This window comes from Kogia breviceps, chromosome 20 (assembly GCF_026419965.1).
Source record: "Kogia breviceps isolate mKogBre1 chromosome 20, mKogBre1 haplotype 1, whole genome shotgun sequence".
Lineage (NCBI taxonomy): Eukaryota > Metazoa > Chordata > Mammalia > Artiodactyla > Physeteridae > Kogia > Kogia breviceps.
In genome coordinates this window covers 29,073,726-29,098,629 of record NC_081329.1, presented here as the reverse complement: position 1 = coordinate 29,098,629, position 24,904 = coordinate 29,073,726, and positions in this window count along the sequence as shown.

Here is a 24,904-nt window from a genome sequence, read left to right as displayed (position 1 = left end):
GGAACTCAAGAAGGACCAGTGTGGCTGGAGTGCAAACAATATGCGGTAGAATGGATGGGGTGTGGGATGTCCATGCTCTCTGGTGTTGGTGCCGTGCTTGCAGAGCTCTTCTAGAGGCAATTCGCATATGAGCTAGAAAGCTGAGTCAACACTTACTCAGCAAGCATTAATCACGCAGCTCTATTGTGTTGAGCAGTGTTCTGGGTGCTGGAGAGACACAAGGCAGATGTGGTCCTTGACCTCGTGGGCCTTACAAACAAATAAACAAGCAGCACCCCCCTAGGGGAGCGCCCTCACTGGTGTTGCAATATCGAAGCACGTGGGAGGGCAACTGAGCCAACCCGGGACTCGGCTTCCTGGAGGACATGATGACTGGCTGATTTGGAAGCATGTCAGGGAGTTTGCCCAGTAAACATTCAGGAAGAATGTTCCATTCAGACTGAACACCACGGGCTGTGTCTACTGAGCCCAGAGCACCCGGGAATGTGCATGAACGCATCTTTCTTTCTTTCTTTTTTTTTTTTTTTTGCCCTCGCCGCCAGGCATGTGGGATCTCATTTCCCGGACCAGGGATTGAACCCGCACCCCCTGCACTGGGAGCACAGAATCTTAACCACTGGAGCACCAGGGAAGTCCTGAACGCATCTTTCTTGCTAGGGATAGTTCAGTCCTGAGAAAGTTTAAGAAGCTCTGGGGACAATCTAAGCTTTGACAGACTGGCTGGCCTCCTGACCTCGCCACTTCCGAGCAGCCATGGCCGGTACCTGCCCTGAGCCTCATCTATGAAATGGTGATAACGATACCAGGGGCGTTGAGTTGTGATGATCCAGTGAAACAGCAGACTGGGTGCCCTACAAAGGCTGGTTGCCACCTCTTTTCCCTGAAATATCTGCCTTTACTTGTATGTCCCCAAAGTCCATCCTGTAGTAGGTAGAAGGAATCAAGGGAAGAAGCAGAGATGAGAGTCGTTTGAGATACACTGTTTTGCAGAGGATCCGAATTTCAGGATGTAACACGAGAAAACACTGATCTCTTGTGCCAGAGGCACGAAGTCAAAACATGGGGTCGGGATCCCCCAGGAGCTATTGCTTGGGGAAATGCAGTAAGCGGTGTTTCTTCTTTCTGCCACCCTCAGGCACCCTCCAAACCCAGATTGCTTATTTTAATCCTAAACTTGCTCTGGTTTCTTTGGAGGAATTGCAGCTGCAGGGGAAAAGGAAAAGTTGAAAGACTCTCCATCCTGCAGACAGTGGTGCCAGTAATAGCCCTGGTCCTGACATTTATGCTCATTTAGGAAACTAGGGATATTGTTTCCTTTGGCAAGGAAACCAGATCGCTTGATTTTCTTACTGAGTTGCCTGCAGACTTGCTGTCCCGTAAGAATAATAAGGACAGCTTTGCCCAAATTGCTGGGGAATGCGTTCTCTCTCTGGGGAAGATTAACGTTGGCAGGTGTAGAGTTGCCCTAGGGGGGTGTCGACATCCTGAATTTCCTTTGTTGGCTATCTTTGCAAATCGCTTCTCCCTGCAGGGTCTTGGAGTCCTCCTCTAGAAAATAAGAGGCTGGATCAGAAGATGACAAGGATGATGATAAGCCCATAACTGATCTCACATGGCTTTCATAATCACCCTCTGAAGTTGGGGGTCTGGTATCTGTCCCATTGTTCACTTGAAGCAACTGAATTAGAGGACTGAAAAATCACAGGACTCGGATATGGTGTAAACAGGCCCATTGGCTCCAAGTGCAAATTCTATTCCAACAGGACCTTTTTAGAGGTGTTCGTTTCCAACAGGACCTTATCAAAGCTTTCATTTCCTCCTTGCCAGAACAAAGCAAGAGTAATATCGGGGTAGATAAAAAGAAGGAAATAATGCCATTTCCAGCAACATGGATGGACCTAGAGATTATCATACTAAGTGAAATAAGTCAGAAAGAGGAAGACAAATACCATATGATATCACTTATATATGGAATCTGAAATATGACACAAATGAACCTATCTATGAAGCAGAAAGAGATTCACAGACATAGAGAACAGACTGGTGGTTGCCAGGGAGGAGGGGGTTGGGGGAGGGATGGAGTGGGAGTTTGGGATTAGCAGATGCAAACTCTTATATAGGGAATGGATAAACAACAAGGTCCTACTGTAGAGCACAGGGAAATATACTCAATATCCTGTGATAAACCATAGTGGAAAAAGAATATGAAAAAGAATGTATATGTATATATATATAAAATGTATAACTGAATCACTTGGCTGTATAGCAGAAATGAACACTGTAAATCAGCTATACTTCAATAAAATACATTTTTTAAAAAGAATAATATATGGGTAGATAAAGCCTGACTAATTTCCATAATCAAATTTTAGAAATCTACTCTGCATTCTTGAGGGGAAAAATATGAATTCTTTAGTGTTGAGTACAGGATTGTATGTCTATTAGGCCCAGCTTGTTAATTGAGTTTTACAGATCTTCTATGTCCCTGATGATATTCTTTCTGTCTTCTGGATCATTCAAGAAGAAAAAGGTGTTCCTTTTATCAAGAAAGATATTCCACTATGATGGTGGACTTCCTATTTCTCCCTGAAGATTGATCTTTTTAATCGCTTTGTGTATCTTGAGACTATTTTTTTAGGTTCATATATTTTAAAAATAATATCTGTTTTAGTTTTCTTGGGCTGGTATAAAAAATTACCATAGACTGGGTGGCTGGTAAATAACAGAAATCTATTTCTCACCATTCTGGAGGCTGGAAGCCCAAGATCAAGATGCCAGCAGATTTGATGTCTGGTGAGGGCCTATTTCCTGGTTCACAGATGACTGTCTTCTTGCAGTGTCCCCACAGAGTAGAAGAGGTGAGGGAGGAGGTCTCTGGGGTCTCTTTTATAATCACATTCATGAGGGCTCCATCCTCATGACCTAATCACCTCCCAAAGGCCCCACCTCCAAATACCATCACACTGGAAATTAGGTTTCAACATAGGAATTTGGGCGGGGGGTGGGGGGGGGTGGAATTCAAACATTCAGTCTATAGCAACATCTTAGCAAAGGGAACCTTCTACCATTACGTGGTGGTCCTCTCCCTCACCAACAATGTTAGCTATATTACCATAGATAATATCGATTATATAGATATACAGATGAATGAATATATAGATATATGGATGAATATAGATGAATCAATCTATCTATCTATCTATATATATATATATATATACAATTGGTAGACATAACCAGCTTTCTGGTCTGACAGCAGTGGGTTCTCAAGTTCACCAGACGAAGGACAGCCTCTGATTATATGTCCCAGCATGTCATCAGAGATGGCTGGATGTCCTGCAGGCTCGGACTGTCCTAGTGCGTGGTCAAGCCACTCAAGATGGCTGCTCTCTTGCTCTCTGTACATCCTCTGCTCTACCAGGGCCTGCTCCACCTACACCCAACTCACCTGACTGCCCTTCCTACGTACTTACTCCAGGTTGCAGCTAATGAGCAGTCTAGCTTTAGCTCAAAACTCTCCACTGTGCTTATCAAAGGGGTGGGTGTGACCTTCTGCTAGTTTCCCTAGTAACCAACCTGACGTCAGTTCCTCCTTTAATGGTATACAAAGACGGCCACCATGTCCTGCCCGCAGTCTGCTGCGTACCATGGGGGATGGGGGGCTGCTCCAGGACCTTGCTTCAGATTGGTAATCTGCCCCACCCATTAAACCCTTGGTGTCTCTGTTGCTGTGTCTAGGCTCTTCGATCTTGCAGCTGGGCAAGTACAGGGCTTGCAGGCCTGCAGGGTGCAGCCCAACACCCCGAGAACCATCAGGGTCCTCTTATAAGATCTGCGGGGTGGAGTTCTGACTCTTCCCTGGAGTAGCCAGGCCAGCCGGGCTAAGGCGATTGTGTGGTTAGGTGATGCAATGCCTAAGTACAGAAAAGATGTTCAGACCCTCAGGGGCTGGCTTCCTAGGCAAAATAATCCTGACAAATGCATCAAAAACATATAGTTAAGGCAGCTGTGGCCTTATTTATACTAAACAGAACACAGGCCCCTGAATTCAAATAACCATATTACAGTCAGGTAGCACTGGGCAGCTTTATATCCACCTGAACTATTGAGAACTCAAAGGGCTGTCTGGTGACAAGAGAAAGTTTCATTTCACACTGAGATCTAAGCCGCAGGATGGGAACCCTTTTGACAAATGATTAAGCACATGCTTAAGTACATTTGTTATACATATTACACGTGTACTTTTCTTTTATATCATGTATTACAATTTATAATTATATTTTTATTTTGTATCTATTCACTATCTGTTTCATTTTAACTGTAAGCTCCACCATGTAGGGGCCATGTCTGCGTGCTCACAAATACATTCCCAGTAGCAAACAAAATGCCTGGGATGTAATAGGTGCTCAATGAACGTATATAGAATCGAATGGGCTGGAATTGAACGGCAGTTCAATAATCTGCTAACCTGTCTTCCGAACCTAATCTTTTGATCTCAGGCCCAATGTACACCCTGTATCTTCTCTTCTACTTTATTGCAGGAGCAGAACTAATGCCAAAACACAGAGCTTTTAGGGCAGTGGATATTGGTTCACAGCAAGAAAGAACATCTTAATAGAGCCCTCCAGCCATGCATTAGACTTCCTCATAAGGAATGTTCTCTTGGGGGGGTGGGGTAAATTGGGAGATTGGGACTGACATATACACACTACTATATATATAAATAACTAATAAGGAGCTACTGTATAGCACAGGGAACTCTACTCAATACTCTGTAATGGCCTATATGGGAAAAGGATCTAAAAAAGAGTGGATGTATGTATATATATAACAGATTCACTTTGCTGTGCACCTAAAACTAACACAACGTTGTAAATCAACTAGACCCCAATAAAAATTTTTTAAAAAAAAGAAAAGGAAGTGCTCTCTGACAGCAGAACTAAGTCAGCTAGGAAGAGAAAATTCTATATGTAGAATTTTCTGAAGCTGCAGCTCTCTGCCCTGGGTTCAAGCAGAGGCTGAGTGTCCACTGGTCAGGGATGCTGTGGGAGAGATTCTGGCTTTGGGTGGGCAGTTGCACCGGGCTTCCTCTTGGATGGCTTCCAGTTCTAACAATCTGTGAGCTGCCCACAGTCCTGCCTCATCGGATTGTACTCCTGAAGACTCTGCAGAGTTTTAGCAGGCAAATTACCAAAAACAAAAAAAGAAAGAGAAGCTAACTCTAGATTGTCTGGATCGAGATAAGACAGGTCGCCTTTGCTGTATGAGTCTCCTGTTGCTGCTATAACAAACTGTGACACGTGTAGTGGCCTGAAACGACACAGATGTATTGTTATGCGGTCCTTCAGAGCAGGGTCTCACTGGGCTCGGATCAAGGTATCCCAGGGCTGCATTAGTTTCTGAAGGCTCCAGGAAGGAATCCACCTCCCTGCCTTTCGGGCTCTTGGAGGCGACCCGCAGCGCTCAGCTTCCGGTCCCCTCCTCCGCCTACGAAGTTGTCAATGCCACAACTCTCTGACCTCCTTCTGTGGTCACACCTCCCTCTCTGATGATGACCAGGAAAGGTTCTCTGCATTTCAGGACTTGTGTAATTACACAGGGCCGCCAGGATGACCCTGATCGTTTCCCCTATCCTTAGATCTTTGACCTTATTCACATCTGCAGAGTCCTTTTTGCCATGTAAGGTAACATAGTCACAGGTTCTGGGGATGAGGACTTGGACATTTGAGAGGTCCTGATTCTACCCATCACATTGACCAAGCCCAACCTTGTGATAATTTGGAATTTCTTGGGCATTAACAAGGGGCACTAAATCTTCACTTTATAAAATGAAATGCATTTGACTTTTAAAGAAAGATCTAATTTTTAAATCCTTGTGTATCTTTCAAAATCCAGTTGTACATTCTCCATTCATCAGAACGGCAGAGGTTTTAGAAAAATATTATTACCTGTAGAGATGATTTGCATTCATGGTGTACGATGACATCATGCAAGGCAGGCCGTGGTTGAAACCAGCCCCTGCCCGGAAGGTTCAGACTGACCTTTTGTCAGTGCCAAGGGATGAGCTGGCCCTGAGAGGCTGATGAGTCAAGGTAATTAATTAATTAGGTAATGAATGAAATTGGACTTCAGATGGAGAGCATCTAGTTAATTAAACTCCGCAGCTTGTGGCATGCTACCATAAATTGTCTTGTAGCGTTCCCCTCTTTGTTTTTTATTTTTAATTATTAAAAAAAATTTTTTTCCCCTCTTTGTTTTATTAATTTTGTCTCCTCATCCGCATTCCTATCCCCTCTCCCCATATGCACCTAGTCTGAGGTGTTTGATACGCATGCTTGGACGTGTATGTGTGTATTCTCAGCAGCACATCCCCAAGAGAGGGCTTTCCTACTTGCCGCCATGTGCATTTCTGCTGTCCGGAGGGACTGACTGCCAGGTTGTGTCTCAGGATGGTCTCCGTTCTCACGTCTACCAGCCGTGCTCACGTCTACCAGCCGTGCAAGAGCGTTATCTGACTTCCCCTCCCACTCTGAGGAGTGTAAGCTGGTGTTTTCCTTTAATTTGCATTTCTTTGCTTACCGGGGGAAATTGAACATCTCATGTACTTGCTAGTCAACAGAATTGAAGCCTTATCAGCTGTCAGGAGAAAATTCAATTCTCAGGTCTGTTATCTGCCTCTTCTTGTATCTGAAGGAAATGCAGCTTCCAGGGGGCTTGCTTTAAAATCTTTTGGCTGATGTGGGAGTGATCTTCTGAATCACAGTCCGGGAAAGTGTCTCTTCTCCCTTCACACTCCTCAAGTTCAGGGTTAGTTTTCTTCTTTCACAGATTATCCCCTATTTTGAATTTCTCGGGACCGTGTGGCCCACGGTAGAGTTTTGAATGGGGACATTCCATTTGTTAGATTTGGGGATGCTGCCTTTTTTTTTTCTCACCAAGGAACACCTCCAATGCACCCAAGCACATATAACAACATATGCTGCATGGACAGCAGGGCTGGTGTTTCCTTCCTGCCCACCTGCTCTAGCCTCAACCACAAGGTGTTCCCTCTACCGGCTTCCCTTTTGGCCTCTCCCACCGGGTTAATGGATCACAGCCCTGGAAGCATACTAAAGCCAACTGGAGAGGGCTCTCAAGCTTCAGTCACTCAGCCCTCACCACCAAAGACAAGGGCTCAGTCGTCTGCAGTGGGGTCAGGCACGGGTACTACTTAAATGGGTTGACCGTCAAGCGGAAGGGTGAACGCACAGGCACTCACACATCCCCACCGCTCACTGCAGACCCTTGGATCAGCGTCCGGTGAAGGGGGTCAGCAGAGATCTGCATATCTGTGATTCTGATGCAATCCATTTGCAGGTCTTGGGGTGGAATGGTCTCTAAGCCCCCTTTTCTCTGACTGTGTTGTTGTTCTCCAGCAGCTGATGGATTCGCAACAGTGATCATATCCCACAAACAGCACATCAGTGTCCAAGGCTGGAAAAACTTGTTTTTTCTGATTTATTAAATAATTTACATGAGAAGTCTTACCAAGACATTTAATGGAAAGATAGCTATACTATGGCTTCTTGAAAACAAATTTAAGACATAAGTTAAAACCCATAGATTAGAGCTAGTTCTTAATTTAGTATTTTTTTAATTGAAGTATAGTTGACTTACAATATTGTGTTAGTTTCACGTGTACAGCAAAGAGATTCAGTTATACATTTACGTGTATATGTTTTTCCAATTCTTTTCCATCATAGGTTATTACAAGATATGGAATATAGTTCTCTGTGCTTAATTTATATTTGAATATTTAAAATCAGAACTGACCCATAGAGGTGAATGGATACATGGATATGTATGGCTGAGTCCCATTTCCCATTGCTGTGAACCTGAAACTATCACAACAGTGTTAATTGACTATACTCCAATATAAAATTAAGAAGTTTAAAAAATAATAAATAAAATTATTAGCTTTATATGTTTTTTTAAAAAAGAGAACTGACCCATCGATTCATTACAGGTGGAAGAGAACTATATAGATAGTTAAATACACGTGGAACGAATAGAGTTTCTTATAAGAGCCAAGCGAGAATCTCTTGATGCCAGTAAAGCACCCCTCCCCAGCCCCTACAAGGAGCCCAGGCCATCCTGGAGGGGGTCGCACTGACCCAGGTTCCGTTGCCTCCAGTCTCCATTTCCCAGAGCTCCTGATGATGGCTGGGATATTTCTCACTGGACCTGAACCCTGAGAGAGTCGTACATTTTTCCTTATGTTCCGGGAGAGTGTGCAGCGGATCAAGGTTGCTTTCAGGCTTGTATTGGTGAAACTCCAACATGGAAAATTGTCTCAATCTCTTTACTTCTTGCTCTTTCTTATTTCAAGAGCATCCAAACTGGAAGACTTTTTTGGGGAGAATAAATAGGGGCCCACCCCCTACCCCTCCATCTACCTCCCCCACGTGTGGGTGCCGGCAGCACTCCACTGGACTGGACTGGAAGGTTGGAGAGTCTTGACTGGCTGAGATGCCCTCAACACATCTGCCCACAAAATCAGAAACTCAGGGGGCCCCAAGGGAATAGTCGTGGAAATGAGATTTTACAAAATACCGTGATTTAAATCTGAAATTGTTATGTTTGTCTGAATTGTTATGTTTGCGAGTATCTACATGGATGGTAACTCCTTGAACCGGACCTTGTTGGTCTTTGTCACTGTATCCCCAGGGTCTGATCTAGGGCCAGGCTCATGGTAACCATGGTCACCAATATGTGTTCAGTGCTTTACCAGGTGCCGGGCACTGCGGTAAGTGCTTTATGTGTAGTCCTCCCACCAACTTAAGGAAGGGGGTGTTGTTATTCTTCCTCTTTTACAGCTGGCACAGAAAGGTTTAGTAACTTGCCCAAAGTCACACAGCTCATAAGTAGAGCCAGGATTCAAATCAGGCATGGTTGGAAACACTACACAACAGGACCCGTCAGTGGTAGACACTGAATCCTTACTTGTTGAATGAATGAATGAGTGAATGAGTGAATGAACAAAGACCATTTTGTGAGAAAGCAGAGGTAGAGAAGGGAGGGAAGAAATTAATAAGGAGGTTAGAAAGATATTCTACACATCTGAATGTTGGGACTGAGCTCTAATTCTGTGTGACCGGGGACGTATCTGTGCACTCAGAGCCCTCCTGCTGAGAACAGACCCGCCGACTACGTTTTGCCAGATTCAGTCTGGCTGATGGACCTAGAGAAGAGGCCCAGGTTCTCCAATGCTGTCAACAGAGTGTGACAATATATTAGTTTAATTTATAGATACACAAAATGCTTTTCTACTTGTTAAGGAAAGGAAGCTAGAGGGCTGAGAATATCCTCTAGGGATTTGATGCTATAGTGTCCAGATCTTACAAAGGAACTGTTATGGGTTGACTCGTGTCCTCCTAAAGACATGTTGAAGAAAAACAGGTGCCTATGAATATGACCATATTTGGAAGTAGAGTGTTTGCAGATGCAGTTAACTTGAGATGAGGGGGCCCTAATCCGATATGATGGTGTCCTTGTAAGATGAAGATGGGAGAGACACACAGAGAGCGAAGATGCCATGGGACACGGAAGCAGAGGGTGGAATTTTGCTGCCACAGCCAAGGAATGCCTGGGGTCCCTTGGGAAGCTGGGAGAGGCAAGGAAGCAGCCACCCCCAGAGACTTTGGAGAGAATGGGTCCCTGCTGGCACCTTGGATATGCGGAATCTAAAACAATGATACAAGTGAACTTATTTATAAAACAGAAACAGACTTGCAGACATAGAAAACAAACTTACGGTCACCAAAGTGGAAAGGGAAGGATAAATTAGGGGTTTGAGATGAACAGATACACACTACTGTATATAAAATAGATAAACAACAAGAATTTACTGTATAGCATAGGGAACTCTATGCAATATTTTTCGGATTTTTGCAGGGAGATTGATGTCATGCTGGTAGTTTGAAATTGGTCACGATAGGAGCATTTACACCACAGAAACTGGCAAGTGCTACAAATCAGTGCTACAGAAATTGGCAAGTGCTACAAATCAGAGCTCCAGAGAGAGAGAGAAAGAAAGCTAAGAGAAGGCCCCCCTGAGGCCTTTAGACTGATGCGGGCTGAAAAGGGCTGATGTGGTCTAGGCAGTGTCTTGGAGTATTGGGGTCATAACAAAAACTGCCCACTTTCTGTGGCTTTAGGGAGGTCCAGTCCCTCCCTGGGAGGTTGGAAGCATTCACAGAGGACCTTCTCAGTGAGTGGAGACATAGCATCATCAGAGCTGCCCGCCTCTCACCCTGAAACCACAGCTACATGACAGGGAAAGAAGCTGATATCTGAACTAGTTCCATGGGTACTCTGGGCTCAGTTCTTATCTATAAAAAACGGGATAACAGCCAGTGATTCCCGTCTCCCCCAGGGTAAATTTCCCATGAGACTATGGAAACTCCCCTTGTCCGGCCCAAAGCTACTCTGGCTGCCCCTTCCCGAGGCCTCCCCCTTCTCCGCGTCTGGACTCTCAGCCGCCATGTCTGTGCTCGGTGGTCCTGCCCTGGCACGGCTAACTGATCCAGCTGCGGCCAAGATGCTAGCTGCCCAGTTTCATCTCTGTCTCCCGGAGATTTGGAATTCTGAGCTTAGATACGCTGATATCAGGAATTGTTGGTAATTGGATCAAGGGCAGCATCCAGAGCTGTGTTGGCCGATTCAGTAGCCCTACGAGGCTACGGAGCATGTATGCAAATTGACATGGGCCGTGAGTGTAAAGTACACAGTGGATTTCAAAGACTTGATATGAAAAAAAAAAAGGATTTAAAATATCTCATTCAAGGGAGGCTCGGAGGGAGACACAAGAGGGAGGAGATACGGGGATATACGTACACATATAGCTGAGTCACTTTGTTATGCAGCAGAAACTACCACATCATTGTAAAGCAATGATACTCCAATAAAGATGTTTAAAAAATAAAGCAAACAAAATATCTCATTCATAATTCTTTGAATTATATGTTGAAATGATAATATTTGGGGTCTATCAAGTTAAATAAAATATATTATTGAAATGAATTCCTTCTGTCTGCTATTATTTTTTGTAATGTGGCTACTAGAAAATTTGAAATGACATATGTGGTTGGAATTTTATTTCCTTTGGACAAAGCTGCTCTAGAGAAATGTTTCTTGAAGCCCCTCGGGCTGAGTGGCTCCTAGCTTCCACAGGCCTGGGCTATATGTTATTCAGCTGTCTTTTCTTCTTGAGCCAGCCCGGGTCTCTTCCATCCTGTTCTCTTTCTGATTTACCCTAGCCAGAGTAGCTTGAATTATCTGCAACCCAAGGGACGTTAACTGATAAACCAATGGAACCAAGATTTCCATAGGGTGTTGTACAGATGCTTCTGCAGCTCTGCCAGAGAACACTTCCAATGCTCCCAGTTGGTCATGTTCATAGTCTGAAATGATGAAATCACCTGGACCGCATTAGTCCTGTCCCCAGGCCCTGACTCTACCTCTGTCTTGTGGGACCTTCAGCTCTGCCCACGGGAACCAGATTGGGATTCTGAGATTCTGCTGGTCAAGAAGGACACCTGGGGTCCCAAGGTGTCTGGGTCAAGCTGAGGCTGTGTTAGGAGCTGGATTCTGTCGGTAGAGCCTGGAGTTTAGAATAATAACAGTTTTGTTGCTCTCTCTCTGAACCTATTGGGAATCAAGTTTTGAAGCGATCCATTGCATGAAGCCCACACAATGGTTTCTCCCTTCCCTACCTCCCTTTCCCATCTGGCGAGTCAGCCCACCCTGGCGCATGGTGATTTGGGGCATTTTGTGTCTCCCACCCAGCCCGGGAACGCTTGCTTTGGAATTGTGGTTTTCCTAAGACATTTCAGTTGTTCCAAGGTGTGAGGTGAAACTCCCACAAAAACCTGTCAAGAGCTGGCTTGGGGTTGGAATGCTCAAGGTTAACTCACGGGGAGAACTAGAATCATATGCCAGATTCCAAGTAATTATTCCTTTAGGAACTGTCTGCTCCAAGCACTTTAATGAAAAATGATAGAAAGAGCTGTTGACCTTTGAGACATTCAACTCCACCAGGCGGCTGAGCATGGGCAGTGAATCAGACCAGGGAAGATTACATCTGCCCCACCATGGAGACACTGCAACAGTTTATCTTCCAAATAAGCAAAGAAAATGTGTTTCATGAATCCCCAAAGCGTGGTACGTGCAGATGGGGTTGAAAACTGCCCTTCAGCAATTTTTCATCCTCATCGTAATGGGAATCCCTTGGAAACAAGTTTGAGAGAGTGTGTAAATTTGACTTGTTTCATTTAAAACATTCTTGGGAAGACTAGGCATGAGATGATGAATGAAGACATTGCAAAGTTAATAATTTGAGAGAGAAACCCTTATTAAAATAAAACGAACGAGCTGCATATGCCATAGTCATAGGAGATATACGTTTTAATAAAATGCAATAAGCTTCCAATGTGTTCCATATGGCTCTGTGTTGAGTGGAAGACGAATGTAGGTAAGACGTGGCCCCTACCCTCCAGGAGCTTGGAATCGAGTTGGTTTATTGAGACAGCGCTTCGACAGAGAAGCTGTATCTCAACGAGAGAGTCTCAGTCGGAGAAAAAGAAGCATCTGACTGTTGAAGGGGGAGGGAATGAAAAAGAAACATCAGAAGGGGGCCGGAGTGTGCAGGAGAGCCGAAATCAGGTTCCAGAATGTTCTGGTTGTTGCCATCAATTTTTCAGAGGCAGCTAATAGCTAAATTCCCAACTTCTGCCCCTCTCCCCATTGCTTCTCCACCTCCTCCTCTCTCAGAGGTGAGGACCATATGGGGACTGGAGTCTATGCTCCCAAGTGAATCTTTCTGACCTAAGTTTAAATGAAGAGCTAAAGCAAATGTGGCCAAATGTGAACTTTTAATAAATCTGGATAGTGGGGATTTGGTTCTATCAATTTTCTGTACTTTACTGTGTCCTTGAAATGTTTCCTAATTTAAAAGATTGTAAATGACTTGTATGTAGAATGTGTAACTAGTAAAATGGAGACCCAAGAAAGAAAAGAAGAAGGAAAGAAAAAGAGAAGGAAGGGAAAGAAGAAAGAAGAAAGGAACAAATTTACGAAAGAAAGAATAAAGGAAAGAAAGAAAGGAAGGGGGGAAGGCAGGAAGAAGAAAAGAAAGAAAGAACATAAAAGAAACTAAGAGTTACGAGAAACCATAGAGCTGTAAGGTCACTTTGCATGGAGAGAGTCAGGAAAGAGTCAGAAAGGTATCTTCTTGCCAAGAAGATGAAGTACAACTGGGGTCCTGAAAAAACGGAGAAGAGGGAGGATAATTAGAGTAGGAGGAAGCCTGCGAAAGAACAGTCTTATCTGTAAAATGAGGAGTTAGACTTCATAAACTCTAAGGTCTCATTCACATCTGACCGCTGATGTTATGTTCATTGACTCAATCCACAAGCAGTGTTTGGACACCTGCCATAATGCTAGCCACCGCGGGGATTCCTGGATGGGACATGGCAGGGGGGCTGTCCTCCCCAAATCACCATCTCCATTTTTGTCATTCATCATCCTTATCTAACAGTCTGTATCAAGTCTTATTTATCCTCCTTTTAGATGGAAATTCTTTCTCATATTTCTCAGTATCCCCCTTAGGGTCAAGATAGGACTGTATATAGTAGATAAGTGGATACTCATTAAATACTCACTGAATGTTTAACTTACTCATTTAAATAGTAACCAAGAGGCTATTATGTCCTAAAGCACAAATGGAAATACTCCGGAGCTGCAAAGTTAAAATCATCTCTACTCCTAAGGAGCTTTCAGTCTGGTAGGGGAGATCAATTGGTATAACTCAATTTCTGCACAGGAGGAAGCACTAAGAACCAAAAAAATCGTGGAGAAAGGGTTACCTGAGTTCATTATTGCATAAAGTGACATAAACACATGCAAACTTCTGGCTTCTGGCAGAAGTATATTCAATATTCGGATTTATATAACAGACATGCTACTTTTGGTGGAGTAGCATGAGTGGGTTACTAGTCCTTAACCAGCAGCCTCAGTTTCCTCGCTATTAAACCAGTAAAATGCTCATCTGGTTAGGGGATTTGAGGAGGAAACAGGGTCAGGCTTGTGGTGTACCATAAGGGTTTAACCACTGTTCATTTCCTTTGTTTTCCTAAGCCACTCTCTCTGTAATTCTAGTTTTTAATCTCCTTAAATTCCACTGCTCTACTTACACAAGAAGCCAAATTAAATAAAAACCCTGGCTCTTGACTTCGTGTTATCGCTCCTGTTGTTTCCACCAATTTCTGAAAACAGAAAATAGTGATTACAAAGTCACACTTGTATTTTGCAGCAAGTTAAGATAAGATTTTTTTCCCCAGAAAACAGTATTGCCAGGGAACACTCTCTTTAGTTCCTGGAACTGAAGCATATTATTTTCACCAAATCAGGTTTTGTAAAACCTGCACAATGGTTAAGCATATGTTAGCTTTTAGAGTCATCTCTAAAAACTAGAGTCAACTCGAGAAACCGCTAAGGACCCTGGCTAAGCAGGACCTCTGGGCCTCAGCTTCCTCATCTGTGAAATGGGGGCAGCATCTACCTTGTAAGGTTGTGGAGAAGACTTAGTGAGGTACAGGGCTTGGCTCAATGCTTGGCATGTGGTGCAGAGATCTGAAGCTGTTATTATTTTATCTGAAGATTAGTGAACAGTACTAGTCTTTTAATTTTCCACCAAGATGTAACTTGTATTATCTTGGAAAATTTATGAGAAAAAGGAAAAACACTGAACTGTGATTTCACCAGAAAGCCAGGCTTGCCCCATATAATCACTCACTAGCAACTTGACCTTGGCCTGGATCCCGTTCCGTCTCAGTTTCCCCTCTAGGAATTTGGGTACAACATTTGTCCCACCCACCTTGCAGTTCTATCACTCTTGGTAGAGACAATTGATTTGAAAGCACATTGTAAATTGTCAAGTACTGAACCAAATCTAGTGAAGAATCTTTTCCACGTGAGGAAGAACTTGGACTTTGGGGCCAGGAGGTCTGGAGTCTGATGGCAGTTTCTCCCCATGCTGGGCAAATTTCTGGACCTCGTCTGCCTCAGTTTACTTGTCTGTAAAATGGGGATAATAATAGCAACTCATGGCATTGTGGTATGGATACATGTGCTAATGAAGTAAAGCACTTGGAATAATGACTGATGTGTGTAAGAGCTCAATAACGTTAGTTATTAAATTCTCTACTTTACAATGGAGAGGTTGGGCTGCCTTATCTCCGTCATGCCTCCTAGTTTAAACAGTCTTTGAGGTTTACATGTCTTTTTTTTTTTTCTTTTTGCGGTACGCAGGCCTCTCACTGTCGTGGCCTCTCCCGTTGCAGAGCACAGGCTCCTGACGCGCAGGCTCAGCGGCCACGGCTCACGGGCCCAGCCGCTCCGCGACATGTGGGATCCTCCCGGACCGGGGCACGAACCCGCGTCCCCTGCATCGGCAGGCGGACTCTCAACCACTGCGCCATCAGGGAAGCCCTACATGTCTTACTTTGTAGAACAAGAAGTATTCTGAATGTTCCGGCACTTTTCTGCGGTAATAGTCTTCTGCTGATAGCATTAAAGTTCAAATGTATAGATTTTTGGAAATTCCTGATTACTTGGTATTCAGGCCAAGCCCCCAATTTCCCATCTGCTGCCACTTAATACCATCTCCCTAACTTTTCAGAAACTAGGCTTCCCTGGTGGCGCAGTGGTTGAGAGTCCGCCTGTCAATGCAGGGAACACGGGTTCGTGCCCCGGTCCAGGAAGATCCCACATGCCGAGCAACTGGGCCCGTGAGCCACGGCCACTAAGCCTGCGCGTCCAGAGCCTGTGCTCCGCAACGGGAGAGGCCACAACAGTAAGAGGCCCGTGTACCGAAAAAAAATTTAAAAAGAAATAACTTTTCAGAAACCTATGTGTGGCCTCAAATTTTTCTGTGATGGGTCTGTGATTCACACACTGTATGCCAAGGCACCCAGCATCACAGTGAATTCATAAGAGACTGTGGGATACTGTGAAATTTGGGGGGAACTTGACATCTGTCAGACACCTCATGATTTACTCCCCTTGTGAATTACTAGCTGGAGACAGTCCACAGTTTCAACACAATTGCACTAATTCCTTTTGATGATACCATATCTTTTTGAACCTGTGTTTTCTGAGGCAGCTGCTGAATGGTAACAATATGTCACCCCAAAATAGGGCTGTAGGGAGTTCAGGCCAAAATAGGCCACTTTAGCATATTGGTTACTGAGCTGCAGGAGCTTGAAAAATGCAAATGCAGGGGAAAGGCTTTCTTTGGACCCTCCTTATCTGCCTAAAGACAGATCCTCCAAAAGGAGCTCAGTTGTCCTAAATCACCTCGCTGGATGTTTCATCCACCAGGGAAGATGGACTCTTGTCACTGGAGAAAAGACTAGAAATCAACACCTGTACCCAAACTTTGTCACAAACTATTATATCTCCCCTCTGTTCTTCTCAGGGCCCATTAATCTTTCCTAAAAGTCATTTAGTCTCCCTGAAGTGGTCTACATCCTGCCTTTCTTTTCCCTATGAAGATGGCATTTAAGCCTGAATTTTAAACCACCTGAGAGAATTACTCATTTTCTCTGGGTATCTCCCGTGTATACATGGGGTATACATGTTAATAAGCTTCTGTTTGTTTTGCTCTTGTTAATCTGTCTTTTATTACAGGGGTCTCAACTAAGAATTCAGAAGTGTAGAGGCAAAATTATTTTCCCCACTCTCCACTGTGATAAAAATAAAGTATCATGTGAAAAAAATCAATGGCAGGGCTTCCCTGGTGGCGCAGTGGTTGAGAATCCGCCTGCCGATGCAGGAGACACGGGTTCGTGCCCTGGTCCGGGAAGATCCCACGTGCCGCGGAGCAACTAAGCCCGTGAGCCATGGCCGCTGCGCCTGCGCGTCTGGAGCCTGTGCTCCGCAATGGGAGAGGCCACAACAGTGAGAGGCCCGCATACCGCAAAAAAAAAAAAAAAAAAAAATCAATGGCAAACAGGAAATGAGGGTGGTGGTACCCCGAAACAGATGCACCCACGGCACACATCCCAGTAGTAAGTAGTTGTGGTTAAGAATAATTTTTTTTTTCAATTTATGTGTATATTTTTTCAACTGGTTATTGAGTTAGTGAGAATATAAATATGTATTAAGTTATTTGGAACCCAACTACTTTTGGCCTGGAATGCTAAAACAAATTACTGAGACACTGAGAACACCAAGAACCCAGAAAATTGGGGAACCTCTTGGGGTATATCCCTCAGTTTCAGGGTTTTCTTTGCAAAAAAGCCCATGTGCATGAAATAGGGCAGGGCCTACAGTTCAACAAGCCTCTGGAGGTTGATGAAAGCCTGTGAAAATTGCGTGTGGAGGTGAAGCTTTGCAAACTTAGATTTATCTGGTGTACACATCCTTTGATAGTCCAAAGAAAGGCAACACAGTTGATAGAGGTGGGGAAATGAGATTTTCCATAATAAACTAGATGCGGTCCCTTTGAAGTCTGTTCCCTTTTGGCTTCTTGAAAGTTTCTCCACGCTAACAATTTGTACTGATTTTAGCTGCTGATGGATAACATTGTTTTGTGAGTTCTGATTAGCACGTGAATACCTCCGACTGTGGGCCTGGTGGAGTGCACAGCAAAAACCTTTGCAGTTGAATGTGTACTTCACCCGGGTCTGGGGTTTGAAGTCTCAGTCAGTTTCCACATCCCCTCAGGCTCTACTGGGACTCTTGCCCAGGTATGAGTCCCTTAGGCTGTATATGTTTCAGGCTCACAGTTTTTTGCTACATCCGTGGAAGGCCTGGGCGATGGTGAGGAGAGAAGCTTTACTCCCTGGAGTGTGTGAAAGTGTCCACACCTGTCCTCAGGCATTACTTTCCTCTGCTTTCACTACTTCCATTTTCCTTTTATCAAAGTATTATTATGTGCACACCAAGAAATCAGATATCATTGGAAAAGTTCCTAACGAAAAGCAAATGACTTGCTCGTCTTCTCCCTTCCAAACCCCATTTCCAGTTCCCCCAAGACAATCTATTTTCTGAGGTCTTCTATTGGTTACCTTTGTAACTACAGACCATACACTTATAATGCACTTCCCTGTTTCTTTGACTTGTCAATTTTAGACAATATATATATATATATTTTTTCCAGTACGCGTGCCTCTCACTGTTGTGGCCTCACTCATTGGCTTTTCCACTAGAGTTCTTGTAAAACCTGACTTGGTCCAGTGGTATGATCTCAAAGTGAATTAAATAATGCTATCAAAAACCCGTACCCCAGACCGGGCATTGTCTTCTTCCTGGGTTTCCGAGACATCTCATTTTTGCTGAAGTTTCACTTTGGTCTGCAGCTGATTGCAAGTGCTTTCAGAGAAGAACAAGGGTAAACCCATAACTCTCTGTGAATGACGAAAAACTTAGAAAGGGCGTGGTTTATGATCCAATGAGAGTTCATTATAAACATAATGCAACTGACTAAGAAATTTGGTTGTTTCTGTGACATACAACATTTTCAATCGTTTCTGGAACTATGACCGAGAGCATTATACCATTGTTTTCTACTATCAGGCAAAGCAGCATAAGGACCTGTCATGAACAGCAAGGTCACTGACAAATTTCTAGGAATTGGATATAATTCCTGAAATATTTACATTAACAACATTTACTCATATAAAAATAACCTAGGGGGCTTCCCTGGTGGCGCAGTGGTTGGGAGTCCGTCTGCCGATGCAGGGGACGCGGGTTCGTGCCCCGGTCCGGGAGGATCCCACATGCCGCGGAGCGGCTGGGCCCGTGAGCCATGGCCACTGAGCCTGCGCGTCCGGAGCCTGTGCTCCGCGACGGGAGAGGCCGCAACAGTGAGAGGCCCGCATACCGCAAAAATAATAATAATAATAATAATAATAATAATAACCTAGGGAAGGTTCAGTATCTCTTCTTATTTGACAATGCTTTTTATACAGTTAAACTTATCAAATAAACCTAATTATGTTCTAACATTTCTTTTTGTAGAAAGTGAAACAAATCCCTTGAGATTTTCCAGATTCCCTCTGGGAAATCTCTAAGTCAGTTTGAGATAAAGATTTCATTTAGAATTTGATTTGGGGGAAGGCAAAATATCAAAAGTTGTCAAAACTGTCAAAAAGTTTGAACACTTGATTCAATAAGATCATGGGTCACTGTGAAAAAAAATACTGTGTTATTAATTTAACCAAAGTGATGATAAAAATTTTAAAGGTAAATATAGGAGGTAACGGTTTTGATCAAGAAAAAACCTTAGCTCTTTAACTAATAAGAAAATTTGTTTCTCTTAAATTATTGAGAACATGATAAAGACAACACAGGAGATTATTCTGATTAGTCACAGAATCTGTTTCCTAGATGGATTATTATTATTATTATTTTTTTAATTTTTGTGGTATGTGGGCCTCTCACTGTTGTGGCCCCTCCCGCTGCAGAGCACAGGCTCCGGACGCGCAGGCTCAGCGGCCACGGCTCACGGGCCCAGCTGCTCCACGGCATGTGGGATCTTCCCGGACCGGGGCACGAACTCGTGTCCCCTGCATCGGCAGGCGGACTCTCAACCACTGCGCCACCAGGGAAGCCCCTAGATGGATTATTTTAAGAGCTAAAGAAAAACCTTTTACAATCTTTCATGAAGAGCAGATTAAGAACCCAAGAATTTTAGTCATTTTAAGAGACAGAAAAGTCTAGTTTTACATCAGTAACCTACTGATATTATTTTTTCATAAATTTTATTTATTTATTCATTTTTGGCTGCGTTGGGTCTTTGTTGCTGACCGTGGGCTTTCTCTAGTTGTGGCAAGCAGGGCTACTCTTCGTTGTGGTGCACGGGCTTCTCATTGCGGTGGCTTCTTTTGTTGCAGAGCACGAGCTCCAGGTGCGGGCTTCAGTTGTTGTGGCGCATGGGCTCAGTAGTTGTGGCTCACGGGCTCCAGAGCACAGGCTCAGTAGTTGTGGCACTCGGGCTTAGTTACTCCACGGCGTGTGGGATCTTCCCGGACCAGGGCTCAAACCTGTGTCCCCTGCACTGGCAGGTGGAGTCTTTACCACTGTGCCACTGGGAAAGTCCCTAACCTACTGACATTAAAGCTCATTTTAATCCCTCACAGATAAATCTATTTGATCTAAGCCAGCTTGAGCACTTTTTTTCCCTGCATACTTTTTATAGCTTTCTACGTCCATTCAGATTTTTGTCCTAGTCTTTTGTCTTTCTCATTGTGAAACAACCTTTAAACAACCTCTGAACAATTACTTTAGGACAAAATTACTTTCTTTTTCCCTTAACAAAGATACATCTTACATTCCTTGCATGCAAAATTGTTTCCCTCCACTCTTATTATTTCTAGTAGTTTCATTTACATATATTAATTATAAGTTTTAACTATGAGTAACCTTTATTATGCAGAGAAAACTAGGAAGTAGACCATTGGGAACTGTCTGTAATGTATCAGCATTTTATAGTGATTAGCAAATTTTATGAATATATATACCATTTCACAATTTCTACAGATATATGTTTCTTTAAAGTAAAAAATAACAATTTCAGTGTGGGAAAAGAACAGGTTTATTAACAAATCCAAATATCTCTAGTTTCTTTTAAAAGTATAGAAACTTATACTCAGAATATATGTTTTAGTAGTTTCTTATTTAGAAATGATTTATATCTTTAATGAACATCTGTTACTTCATGAAGTATAACTCTAAGTTTGTAAGTCGCCAAAAAGGTTTTGGAAACTAATTTTAGGCAGATATGAAAATACATAATTATTTTTCAAAAAAAATGTGTTTGGAACAATGACTCAATTTGATTAAATTCAAATCTATAAATTTTATAATCTTAAACATACAGTAGATATACTATAAGCTTATTTGACTAATTAATCCAGGTAGAATAAAGATGTATGCTTGGACTGTATTTAATGCTGACAACTCTGAAGAAATACCTGTTTTTATAAAATCAATTATATCGAACTAGCCTTATTTGCCCAAATCATGTGAACTTGAAAAGCATTTGGACTAATTTCTTATTTCTGAGAATTTTAGGAATAATTTTATTTATACAAGTGCTTATTTTTCTCTAAGCCAATTAGAATACAGATCTTTTAAAAGATTTTATAAATTAAATTGGCATACCATCTGGAGGTAGGAAAATACCACATATACATAATTACATAAACATACATGCAGATGCAAGTAGAGATCTTTGGCTTTCATTCTAAAAGTTTAGCCGAGTTAGGCATAAACAGTAACACAAAACTCACTGGTTTATATTAGAATTCATTCTCATCTTTGCATCTCTTTATATTTTTATCCAAGCTGTGCTTCTGGCAGATGCAAGAAGTTAAGGTTATCTGCTCAATATGAGGGCTAAAGCTTTTTAATGAATATTTGTAGTGGAGATTTTTAAGATTTTCATTTGCCCTGATATGTAATCTTAAGGAGGCTGTGGACTATATTTGGGAGAAGGGGCTGAGGTGGTGTCACCCAGCTGTCTAGGTGTCTCCCAAGCTCATCTGAGTGGATGAAATATTCAGTCTATTTGTGATTAGCCTCTTTAGTTTGAGGTGGCTGCTTTGGGGGGTCCCTGAGTCCCTTGAGCGCCCTTGACAGAGCAGGGAGCCTAAAGCTTAAGTGACCATAGGGGTTTTAAGGGCAGAATGAGAAGAGAAAGGTGTTAGAGGATCCAGTTTGAGAGATAGTAAGTTTTCTCAAAGAAGCTATTGAAATTCTAAATTATCCTAAGTCACGTCAGTAAGAAAGGAAACAGCTGGTGCTGGAGTGGCTGAGCGTATAGTCAGCAGGAGTCCAAGAAGCAGGGAGGGCAGTAGTTGGCACTTACTCAGAGGAGACCCCGAGAAGATAGTTCCGGGTGGTAGGAGATTACATCTCCTAGGCAAAGAGCAAGGGATTGTGATTGCAAGCTTTTTTTGAGCAGTTGGTAAAGAAAGTTGCCCCAGTATCAACTGAAAAAAATCCAGCTCCTGATCCTCTATTTTAATTTCAATGGTACGTTCTGGGGGTGTAACTGAGAATTGCTGACCCTATCAGTTACCTTCAGTCATGGACCCACCAATGCATGATACCAGATGGGTGATACTGAGATGGCAATTCTCAGCACCACAAAGGTGATTTGATAGAAAAGAATTTGAATTTAGACAATCACAGGGGAACTGGACAGTCACTAAGAAAGCTCGGGCCCTCAGACTGGCAATTGGCTGCCTCTAGACATAGACCCAACAGTTTGTGCCCCTTAGCAGGAAGAAGCCACAAAGAACACTCTGGCTTCCAAAGCCAAGCTTGCAGGACACACAACAGTTTTAGTCAGGACAATACAAAGTGGTAACATGCAAGGCAGAGAGAATGGCTATATGTGGGAGGGGCTGGTCCAACTCTAAGAATCAAATATCCAAAGAAATAGTTTTAAGCAAAAATTTTATCCTGTAAATCTAAATTTTAGAAAATCCCCATTTAAAAATAGAGAGAGAAACAGAAGCTCTTCTTGCCCTCCCTTGACCAGACCTTGAGCAGGGATCTGGGAGTCTGATTGGTAAGAAAGCTTACTCTTACCTGTGCTGGCTTGTCAGAGCCCCTAATAGCTGAGCTGTAGGCTGGGGGAGTCCCTACCATCCCCATCCTTGTTACCAAAATTATTGAGAGGAACACTTTTCCTCTATCCATTTAGGTCTTGTCCATGAGGGCCTGCAAATTAACTGGCAATAGACAGATCAACAGGAGAAAAGTTTACTATGCATGTGGGAGTACTCAGTAGTGAGTAACTCACTGAATAGACAGAGGTAAACCTTTATAACCAACTTAACAAAAGAGGGGTGTGGTTTAGAACTTCAGTGTCAAAGTATAGAAGATTTAATTGATCTTTTTGGTGCTGTTGGGAAGCTGAGCTTTCACTTCCCAGTGCTAAGGGTCAGTCCTCTCCCAAACAGGAGACTCTTGGAGGGGAGTCAACGGCACCTGTATTTTTTGTGTGGCTCTGCTGAAGCTCAGATAATGTTTCTTTCTGTGGCTGCTGATGGAGATGTTTTCAGTTGAAAGTAATTTTCATACCACTTTGGTGGACTGTTAATGCTGTCACCAAATGCACACTAGGAGGTTTTAGCTAATGAATTCTCCACCTTCTCTCTCCTGACATCTTCTATTGTTTAATATTTGTGCGATTGTTTTTGGTTCCTTTACTGCTTAGCCTTACAACTTTGAATAATGTATTTAATCATTAATTCTTGTTTCAGCAACTTTCAACTCCATTTTTATGATTAAGATACCAGGATTCCTACCCCCATCCTTTCTCCATTTCCGCTCCTCACCTTCTGTCACTTACACTGAAGTTTACCATCTTCAGGTTGATCACATTTCTTTCTTTCCTGTAGCCACAATAAAAGTTGATTCTAAAAGTTCAAAACCAGCAAACAGTTCTACGTAAATGCTCCTAAATTCTGGCTAAGCGATGCGAGTCTCTGGAATGGTGACGGGGTCTCTAGGGAGAAAATACATCCCTACCTGCAGATCTCTTTGTCACTCAAAGGAGAATGTTGTTAAAGCAAGATCCAGTTTTGTTTTGTTTTTTTTTTATATTTGATCATTGCTTCAAATTATGCCATAATTCATCTCGCCTCTTATTTGGACCATGTTTCATTTAGATTTTTTTCCCTAAAGTTTCTAACTATTTTTCTTTCTCTTTTTCTTTCCCCTTTCCTCCCTCCCTTCCTTCCTCCCTCCCTCCCTCCCTTCCTTCCTTCCACTGTTATCTCCTAACCCTTTTCTAAGTTCTTCATAATATTTTTTATTTTATTGACGCTCCATCTTCTCCCTTTCCCTTTATTTCCTGGAGAACTCCCAGAACTTCCAAAGAAACAATGCATGGGATATAAACCTTCTAAGTCCTTGAACATCTCAAATTACTTTTATTCTCTCTTCACAGTTGGTCACTTATTTCCTGGTAGATACATTTTAGAATGAAAGTTATTTCCAATAGAAATTGAAAGGCATTGCTCTGTTATCTTCTAGTCACCAGTGATGCTGAAGAGTATCTGATTTTTGTTTCTCTGCAGGTAATTTATTTTTCTTCAGTGGAAGTTCTCAGGGTCTTCTCTTTATCTTCCATGCTCTATAATTTCACAAGAATAGGTCTAGGTCTTTTTCATTTGTTGAGCTGTACCCTCAGTAGGCCCCTGTAACCTTCATCTGGATAAAATTTTATTTTTTATTACTTCTTTGATTGTTTCTTAAACTCTTGCTCTCTTTCTGGGGCATTTATTAGATGAACTCCCTGAATTAGTCCCCATGTCTCTTTATTCGTATTTCTATTTTTTTCCTCTATGTTTTGAGAGATTTCTTCTATTTTGTTCTCTGGTACTTTTATTGAACTTTCTCAGCCCTCATCAGCTATACTTAAAGTCTCTGACTTTCTGATTACGTATTTTTTAATGGCATGTTTTCATCGTTTGGGGATGGAAAATATCTTTTTGAATAGGCTGCTTTAAAAGTGCTTCCTTGCTCCCTGAGTTTTTTCTGTTTCTTCTGGTTCTTCTTCTTCTTTTTAAAAAATCTCTTTTAAAATCTTGTTCAGAATGAAGATACTTGATTCTCTTTGTATACCTGAGGATCTCTGGTTTCATGTTCACATTTAATGTAAAAGGACTGTGCAGCTTGGGAGGCTTCCTCTGGTGCTGTGTAAGCAGGCTGGTTCCTGGAGAGGCCTCTCTTGCCCCCATGAGGCAAAGCAGGGCTTGTGAACTGGCAGATTTTACATCACCTGAGAGAGGAGTCAGCTGGGAGATTGGGGGCCTCCTCCATCTCTATCCCTAAAAAAAGGCCT